Below are 8,547 nucleotides of genomic sequence, written 5' to 3'. Positions count from 1 at the left end.
AGTAGCACAGCGAGAGGAGACAATCTCTCTGTTCTGTTTGGGTGTTTCTGTGTCTGTGTATTTGACAGTGTCTAGTACGCCCTCACACTGACCTGCCTGCGAGCTGATGAAGAATTTATAATGAGAGAAAAATGCAGCATAAGCACCAGGTTTCTCTTCTTTGAGCCGGTGCCAGCGAGATCTGTCGTCTTTGGCAAAATTAAAGCATCTTGATGCAGCGGGCTCCATCTGTACCCATCTGGCCCTCAGCACATGTGCCTGCAGTGCCAAGGCTTTGGGATAATTGTAAACTTAAACACAATGAGGGAACGCCTGAAGAGACTGTCCATGTGGGTCTGCTAGATTCTGTGGCATCTCCAAATGTATTTTATCTCTGATGACACCTTCAAACAGTAGCAGACGTTTTACAAATTTATAAAAAGTTGTCCTCTGAATTTGTTTATACAAGGATGAAGGGATTAAGAGCGGATTTTTCTTCTTCTGACAATTTGTGTGCATATTGAAGGCTGGCTCTTCAAAACTGAGTTCCTACAAAAATAAATTAGACATTTCCTTGAAGAGCAGGAGAGTGAGGTTGTGCAGCATTCCTGCTATGGGGTTTATCTTGGATTGGTCGGGTGAATTGTGCTCCACCGATTCTTTCAGTGTTGTTTACCTGACTACGATAAAATCTGCAATCATTAAATGTATCGCATCTGTTCCCTGCTAATTAACTGCGATTGAATCATTGGCAAAGTAGTGCACTGCTTAGAGAGTTGGCTTAAACGAAGCGTTTATCTGTAGGAAACGGTTCGGAAGTCTCTCCGCTCCAAGGCACACATTTAGCTGCTCATTGCAAGTAAATCTTGGGTTTACTGCTCAGTAGAACTGCAAGAATTGTTGGGGAGGAAGAAACTTGTTAGCATGAGAAACACCTTTACTGTGGCCTGTTGTAAGATCTAAGAAAAGCCAAACTAAAAAAGCAGCCATCAGCGGGGAAAGGTGTTGATCTGAGCTGGGACTTTTTTCTAAAACAGGATTGGTTAAAAAAAAAAACGTTTAAAAAAAAAGTGCGTGACTGCAGAATTTGCAACTGTGTTATTTGTGTACGTCTGTATGTGTGGTCAGTGCAGTGAGGCATTTAAAACCCATCGAATGGCGTCCTCCTCCCCTTAACCATCGGCCAGCGCGCTGAAGGTGATTGGAGGCTGTGCGGGGAGCCGGGGGGGGGGGGAGGAGAGATTCTGATGTGTGGACACAATGTGTGGACACAGCACTCCCCGGCAGCACTTAGTTTAATCATTATTTAAAGCCGCCGCTACCTGTGGCATTGATTTCATTCGGGCACGAGGAGCGAGCGAAGAGCACAAAGCGTGCACAGTTGTTGTTTTTCGCCATAGATTAGCTTACTCTGCTGCTTTTCTACTGATTAGATTTAAATTACATGTTCTCACACGCTTGTCTTAATTGAGGTCGGCTTGCACATTCTCCAGTGTCTCAATAATTATAAAGCGGACATGTTCTGTGGCGCTTTCTTTTTCTTTTTTTTTGCGCAGTTGGTAATTATGTTTTTGTCAAGGTTGCTGCTTTTTGCCGCTGCGGGCTGGTTGAGGGAGAACTTCCTGCACTCGTAAGGCTATTTGTAGAGCTGTTAGAGGGGTCAGGGCTGCACTGCTGCGCTGTGTTAATCTGTTCCAATACAACTGTGCTGCTGTCCCTGTCTCTCTGGAGATCTGCCATCTCGAGTCAAACAATGAGCATTGAAACGCTGTCGTAAAAGGCAGAAAAGTGCCGGAGAGTTCCCACTCGGTTGTGCCTGGCAAACTGCAGCCAGACGAACTCACAACCTCACAGTTAAAATGGAAATACTTCTGGCCTTAGCGAGACAGTGGCCTCTGATTACTGCTATATCAATAAGCGCAGCCTTCTTGTGTATCGTATCTTTGTACTGTAGACTAGAGGTGAAGTTGATCTAGACACATTTAAGGTACTTTCGAAAAACATTGTCAGATGTAAATGTAAATCAGTGGCTGATTTTAATGTGTTGACAAAAAGATTATATCCTACATTTTTACAAACGAGTGTGTAGATACAGTATGAGTGTACCAGTGGTTTTTTTTGGGTGCAGGGCCTGAAGCTTTAAGACCAAGTAGACTGCATGTTAAAGCAAGCGTGAGGGATGCCACCACTTTCCCACAATGCAGCTGAGAATGTACAGTACAACGCATTGTGGGAACTTGTCTTAAGATGGTAGATAAACGTGTGAGATTGTACTCCTTGTTCCAAAATTACACATCATTCATTTGGGTAACCCCCCCCTCCTCCCTCCCTCCTACTCCTTTCCCACTTCCCCAAAGCTTTTGTAATGTTATTGATTCTATTTTAAGAAAATGTATTTATTTTCAAATAAAATATTTATTTAAAGAAACATTCTCCTTTCAGTAATTCCTTTATCTGCTGTCAGCCATCATGAAGAGCACAAAATGCGCTGCTTGAAAAGTGGATAATGTATACCAGGCTGTTGTGTTAGCAGTCTAAACCACAGAGGCTGTGAGATGCTGTTGATTCATCTTATTTGCATGAGTTTATTCTCTTGTTGGTTTTAGACACCCACAAGAAGTGATGAGCAAACACAAGAGCAAAGTACAAACTGCATATCCCAACCAGTAATGAGTCAGCACTCTGTCAACACAAAGCTGGACCCACCAACATTTATTTAAGGTTCATTGTGTGTTATATAATTTCACTGTCTGAACTTTAAAAGTCAAAAACCCTGCAAAGAGACAACAGTGAAGTGTAAACAATGCAGCAATGTGCAGATTTGTAATGAGTTAAAGTGTGGCTGTGTTATCATTCTAAAGCCCTTACATGGAACTTTCAATTTATGTTGATTCTGGCGACCCCTGTGGACAAAAGCAGTAGTGTTTCCCCCGCCTCGTATGATTGAATTCAAGGGGAATCCGACCCAGTGGAACGCATTAAGAATACCTATACAGAAATATCCAATCTACTCGCTGATGTTCTTGTTTGTTTATGTAGGTCATATAGAGGCTTCAGTATTAAATTGAGACCATTACATAACCAGTTAAAAACTTGCACGATTAACTGTTTAATGTGATGAAAAGCTCATGCATCTTCATGGAAGTCTGCTTTCAAAAACAATACCAAGCAGATCATAAACACGTGATCAATCACTCCTTTTAAATGATGTCCCTTTTTTTTTCATAAGACCTTAATCTCCTGTCATGGGAAGAATTTGCTGCACTGCATCTCCAGCTAAAAGTTTTGTTTTACCATCTTGCTGCCATTAGAAGAACATTTCTGTGGGGATTTCTGGAAAAAAAAATATAAAAATAGTCTCATTAAATTTCTAATTAGTTGTGCAGTAAAGTATTATATTAAGAAGACCTGAAATACTTACGCTGCTCTACATGACGTTAGTCAAGGCAGCATTTTGTCCTTGAGCTGCTTCTAATGGATTTTTTGAAAACTATCTGAGTCGGTGACTTGTGGAAGAACAGTAGCAGCATATCACTGTGGCAAATATTGGTGGGATTGGTCACGGCATACAATGGATAATTTTGGGGGCTTAATAACCATAACCAAAATGATGTGCCTGTTGTTGTGTCTAATAGGAAATCAGGAAGTTTTCCCCCAAAAGGTACAAAAGTAAAATAAAATTATTATTATAGTGGCTACAAGATTAAAAACAAGACCAAGACTCCACACAGGTCTCCCTCAGGGTTGAAAAATCACACACGAGAATTTGTTATCCCTCATCACACCCAAAACCACTTAATGACCGAACACTATGATATTCGTTATTAATAAATAAAAACAATAATTTAATCAATTAAAAATGGTTAGGTACTAGGTTATGCAGAGACACGGGTTTTTAAAGCAATATATGACACGTAAAAAGTAAAGAGAAAAAAGAAAAAAGAAGAAAAAGATAAAATAAAACTTGCAGGACACATTTTAGTGTGCTATACATCAAAATGTGCTTCGTTTACAGACTGTAATTGAAGCCATTTTCCATTAGTGCAGCTCACACCTGTTTCCTGCTGAGTGAATGCACCACTTACTTGCAAGTTCAGTGCACCTTGCAGTTATGCAGCCGACTACAATAGAAAGGAGTTTGTTAAGTAGAAAAAAGCACAACAGCAATGCCTTCCACAAATCAACGTGGAGAGGGAACAATATACGAGATGTTCGCAAAACTCCTCCTGCTCCTCCTTCCTGCTTCAATCTGGGAGTTCTGTGGTCTGCTCTGTGTTGAAGAAGGGACAGAAATGCTCCCCGTGTCAGCCATGATAACTGTGGGGAATGGCTGAATATAGTGTCAAAGAGGATGCAATATTTCATTCCAGGTGCTGAAAGTGTGGGATAGCTAATTCTGTCTTCACCACAATAGGGTTCTCTCAGTGGAAACCCGCATTTAAGAAAGACACCAAAGAGACATGCTGAAGTGTTGGACAGAGGTATCAACAACAGTTAATATGGAAGAGTGAGCCAGGGATTATTATCTACCTCAATCACAACCCCTAGCCCTTTCCCTAGCCTTTTGCCAGGCTGCCGCTGTAAAAAAGAATTTGTTCCTGATGTCTTGCCTAGTTGATAAAGTTTAAATAAAATAACAAAAAAACAAAAATATCATTCGATCTATAAGTTTGCAAACATTAACTAGTGAAGGTTTTCTCAAAATGGGGTACACATACCCCTAGGGGTACTTTGGAGTACTGTAGGGGTACGTGAGATAAAAAAATTAATAAAGAAAAATATCAGTATTGCACAATTAATAAAGATAAATGCAAGTTTAAGTTTGTTAAAAGCTATTTTACATTAAATGTGCAGTAAACTGTCAAGTGCAGTAAAGCCTCTGGAAAAGTCTGATCACTGCAGTTTCCTCCCTGCCACAGACAATGACAACGATCCTCAGTGAAGAGCAAGCTCATGTTTCTCACTGTATTGTAACTTAAAGAGATGCAGTTCAAAGCTACTTCAGTGGCGTCTTAGTGTTATTGCCTTATATAATGACAAATAGTGGTTTGCCATTAGTTTTTGATGATGGATTCTCTATTTGAAGAATCATGAGGAATTTAAGTGTTTGTCTTAATAAATCAGACACCTATGGTGGAGTAAGACATAGGTATATAAATGGAAAAAGTTTGAGATGCACTCGGCTAGTGGTCATACCAGACTAAGTAAGCAGCAAAGCCTCTGAGTGTTTGTTGTGTGTTATTGATTCAACCTTTCCTCAGTAACAGGAAGAATGAATTATTTCTTCTATAAAAAGTTAGATTGTCTATCTTTAAATATATAACGAAGCACACTTACTGGGACACAAACACATCAGATGGCTTACACCAGTGTCATCTTGATCCTGCTCCACAAATCTGTACAAACTTAAGTTTGAGCGCTAGCTGAAGAGAAGCTTATCTCCTCTAAATATAAACAGGAAACTGTATCATTGAGCCACTTCCTAAAGCAAGGCGGGGAGGTTCATATCCACGCTCAGAATAGCTCTTCTGGCAGTAAGCATACCAAACACGAGGGCCTGCTGGGTCTCATATGGTAGCTCAAGGGCCCACTCAGAGCAAACCATTAAGGCAAGAGCACAGAGAAGGGTGACTTCTTTCTCCAGTTATTAGACTGAGCAATTGGAATATTTTCTTCAGGAACTTCTTTAATTTAGGGCACAACCAAAATTGATGAGTCAAAGTCTGGTCTTTCAGTTTGTATGTGTTATAGCATGAAATGCATGCTAAATCCTATTCAGCTCAGTTTTCGAAAAGCATATTCAGTGCATACGCTTGATCTGAACCAGTTTAGCACCTAATTCTATCGAACCCTTCTTCCTAAAGCTCGTCTGATATCTTCCTCTATGCCTCCTTAACAGGGCTAGAGGAAGTGGTCTGTGTGAAAAGATCAACAAACTATGATCCAAAATGCTTGGCACTTTCGGGGTGGCTTTTAGCCTGTAAGTATATACTATTGTGTTGTATCCAAAAAACACAGGGTTGTCCAGCAAAAAAGATTAACCTGGCTCAACAAGGGTGGAATGCAATTGCAAGTTGTCTGGCCACTAGGGCTGCCCCCTAATAGTCAAGTAAACCGGTAGTCACTGAGAAGAGTCTTAAGACCCACTTTTTATTCATCGGATAGACACAGCACGGTCAGACGAGGACAGGAGAGGCATAAAACAGGATAGATGCAAGTTCATTTTTAAGTTACTATTAATGTCAACATCATCCATCGTATTGATAAGTCTGCAAGTATTTGTTTTTGTGAAGTTGGAGCTTATAATTAAGTGTTTTGAGCAAGACTCATGTGACGTTATACTGTGTTGAACATGGTAGCGCCTTTCTAGTCTACTTTCTACCCCTCAAAGCACTGTACACTACACTGTATGCCACATTCACCAATTCACACACATTCATACACTGATGGGAAAGGCCATCACACACAGCAAACAGCATTATGAGTAATTTGGGGTCTTCGCCATGCAGCAGCAGGAGCTGGGGATCTAACCACCAACCTAGTGGATAACCTGCTGTACCTCCTGAGCCACAGCCAGGACTGAACTAAATGAACTAAATGTTCAGTCTCCTTACAGATTCAGAATCATTATGCCATTAGTATTTTCCTGGCAGCTGATAAAATATATAGATGTGTTTAAATATTTAAATTAATATCATAAATGTGTGACGACTAGTCGACTATTGGCCGTAATTTACGACTAATAGTCAACTAGGAAAATCTTTAGCTGGAGGCAGCCCTACTGGCAACACACTGCAATGGTAAATCCAATATGTCCAGCTACGCAATCCTTGTACATTACTTTGTTTACCATGTTATCATTGAAACTGCAGATTGAGTCGTTATAGCAGTGTTCTGGCAGCTGATAATCCTTCAAATTCACGGATGTATCACTTCTTAAACCAGCTGTCCTGGAGATTATTCATCGTCTCACTGGTACCTGTAGCAACACGCCCCCACCATGCAGATTTTTGTTTAATGCAGTGTTATTTCGAGGTTGAACACTGGTTTCCGCCTCAATCTCAAACCATTTTAGGCACTGACAAGACTGTTGCCAGAATACCATTACTCTTGCATTACAAGCCCAATAGTAACACTGACTGTTTTGTAGATGCACTTTGAAACAGGCAGTGTGATCTTAATGTAATACCTCTTTCACAGCCAGTGTACTGTATGATAAGAGGTATATAGTATTAATACATCCCTCATTTGACAGGTTAATATGAGGCTGCAGCGTGAACAGCTGTTGTGTTCAGTGCTGCTGGTTGACATGTACACCAACATGCAGCAGGAAGAGTTCAGTGATCACTCTGCATTCTCGAGTTGGTTTAACACTGAATATTGAGAGAGACAAATTATTGTTGCAGAGCTTTTCCAGTGAGCCACCATGCACAATAGCAGCACTGACTGTTTGACCTGAATGGAACAGAACCTTAATCAGTATTACTGGTAAGACCTGTCTTTACTCTATTTCATGTCAAAATGGCTGCTTTAGAAAAAAGGTCAAAGACAAATATTTTCATATTTTAAATATTGAATGTTTCCATATTTCCCTGTTTCCAGCCTTACGCTAAGCTAAGCTAATGGTGTCCTGGTTGTAGCGTCATATTTACTATACAGATTAGGAGTGCAATTGCATCTTGAGCTTTATACTGGTGCACCTATGTGAATCGTGAATGTTACCATCCCTAATACAGACATGACATTGGTACCAAAGTTGTTCTGTAACTTTCAGCAAGAAAGTGTATTTCCCAAAAATGTTAAACTAGTGAAATGCAATGATGAAAGTAAATAAATGACTATATTTATTGACACTGACATGAAATTAATATTTAATTACGGCAAGTGCCAAAGTCTGTGAAGAAGTAAAATTAAGTCTATGGTTTCCCCTCTGTTAATATTCAGTGTACAGGAAACACAGATGCAAAATATAGATAGGATGGCTTCTGTAGTGCAGTAATTACAGTCATTAAGTATCTAATCATGAATGAGCTGCAAATGTGTTTTCAGTATGCTGAAGAACACACTGCTTTGTCATGAAAGGAGTGATGTGAATAGATTGTGATGGTGTATAACATTGGCAAACATATTTACTTTGAGTTGAAATGATATAAAGGAGTGACAATGTTAATCACAACCAGTCAGCCATACAGTTATTGCAGCAGCCACATTAATGGCAATGTCAGATAAATTGCACTCTTTAAGTTTCTGTGGCACATAAATGGCATCTGTCTTAACAACACAATTCTATATGAATATACAGGTTCAATATATGCTGTGAATATGAATCATTCTGCTGGGCTGCACCCCCACATTGTGATTTCATAAGACAGGTGTACGTTTATATAAAAATGTCTCCTGTAGCTGCATTCAACATCTAAAATTGCGTTTGAATGTATTATACAATCTATGATTGAATTTTGACTTTGCAATGGCAGTAATTTCATGAATGATCAATGCAATTTGAATGATTGGCCACAATGTGCTGTACTGTATGTTTTATGAGTTGCATTGTCTCCTCGCTCAGCC

The 8,547-nt window shown here is 39.9% G+C and overlaps 1 protein-coding gene and 1 long non-coding RNA gene across 3 annotated transcripts in view; one reads left to right on the top strand and one right to left on the bottom strand.

The window, feature by feature from the left end:
• Positions 1-2,407, top strand: part of cited4a (Cbp/p300-interacting transactivator, with Glu/Asp-rich carboxy-terminal domain, 4a) — a 5,479-nt gene extending 3,072 nt beyond the window's left edge. For both annotated transcript variants that reach the window (XM_051390556.1, XM_051390554.1), the window contains one exon: positions 1-2,407. This exon is cut by the window's left edge and continues 859 nt beyond it. The gene's annotated coding sequence lies outside the window, so the exon portion shown is untranslated.
• The window catches only part of LOC127357944 (uncharacterized), a 130,174-nt gene extending 124,325 nt beyond the window's left edge, over positions 1-5,849 (bottom strand). Inside the window, exon 1 of the long non-coding RNA XR_007882328.1 lies at positions 5,317-5,849. This is a non-coding gene — a long non-coding RNA (uncharacterized LOC127357944). The remainder of the gene's footprint in view (positions 1-5,316) is intronic.
• Between the last annotated feature and the right edge of the window lie 2,698 nt (positions 5,850-8,547).

This window comes from Dicentrarchus labrax, unplaced genomic scaffold, assembly GCF_905237075.1.
Source record: "Dicentrarchus labrax unplaced genomic scaffold, dlabrax2021, whole genome shotgun sequence".
Taxonomy (NCBI): Eukaryota; Metazoa; Chordata; class Actinopteri; family Moronidae; genus Dicentrarchus; species Dicentrarchus labrax.
The sequence above is the reverse complement of the archived record's forward strand: the minus strand, read 5'-3'. Positions and strand labels throughout refer to the sequence as shown.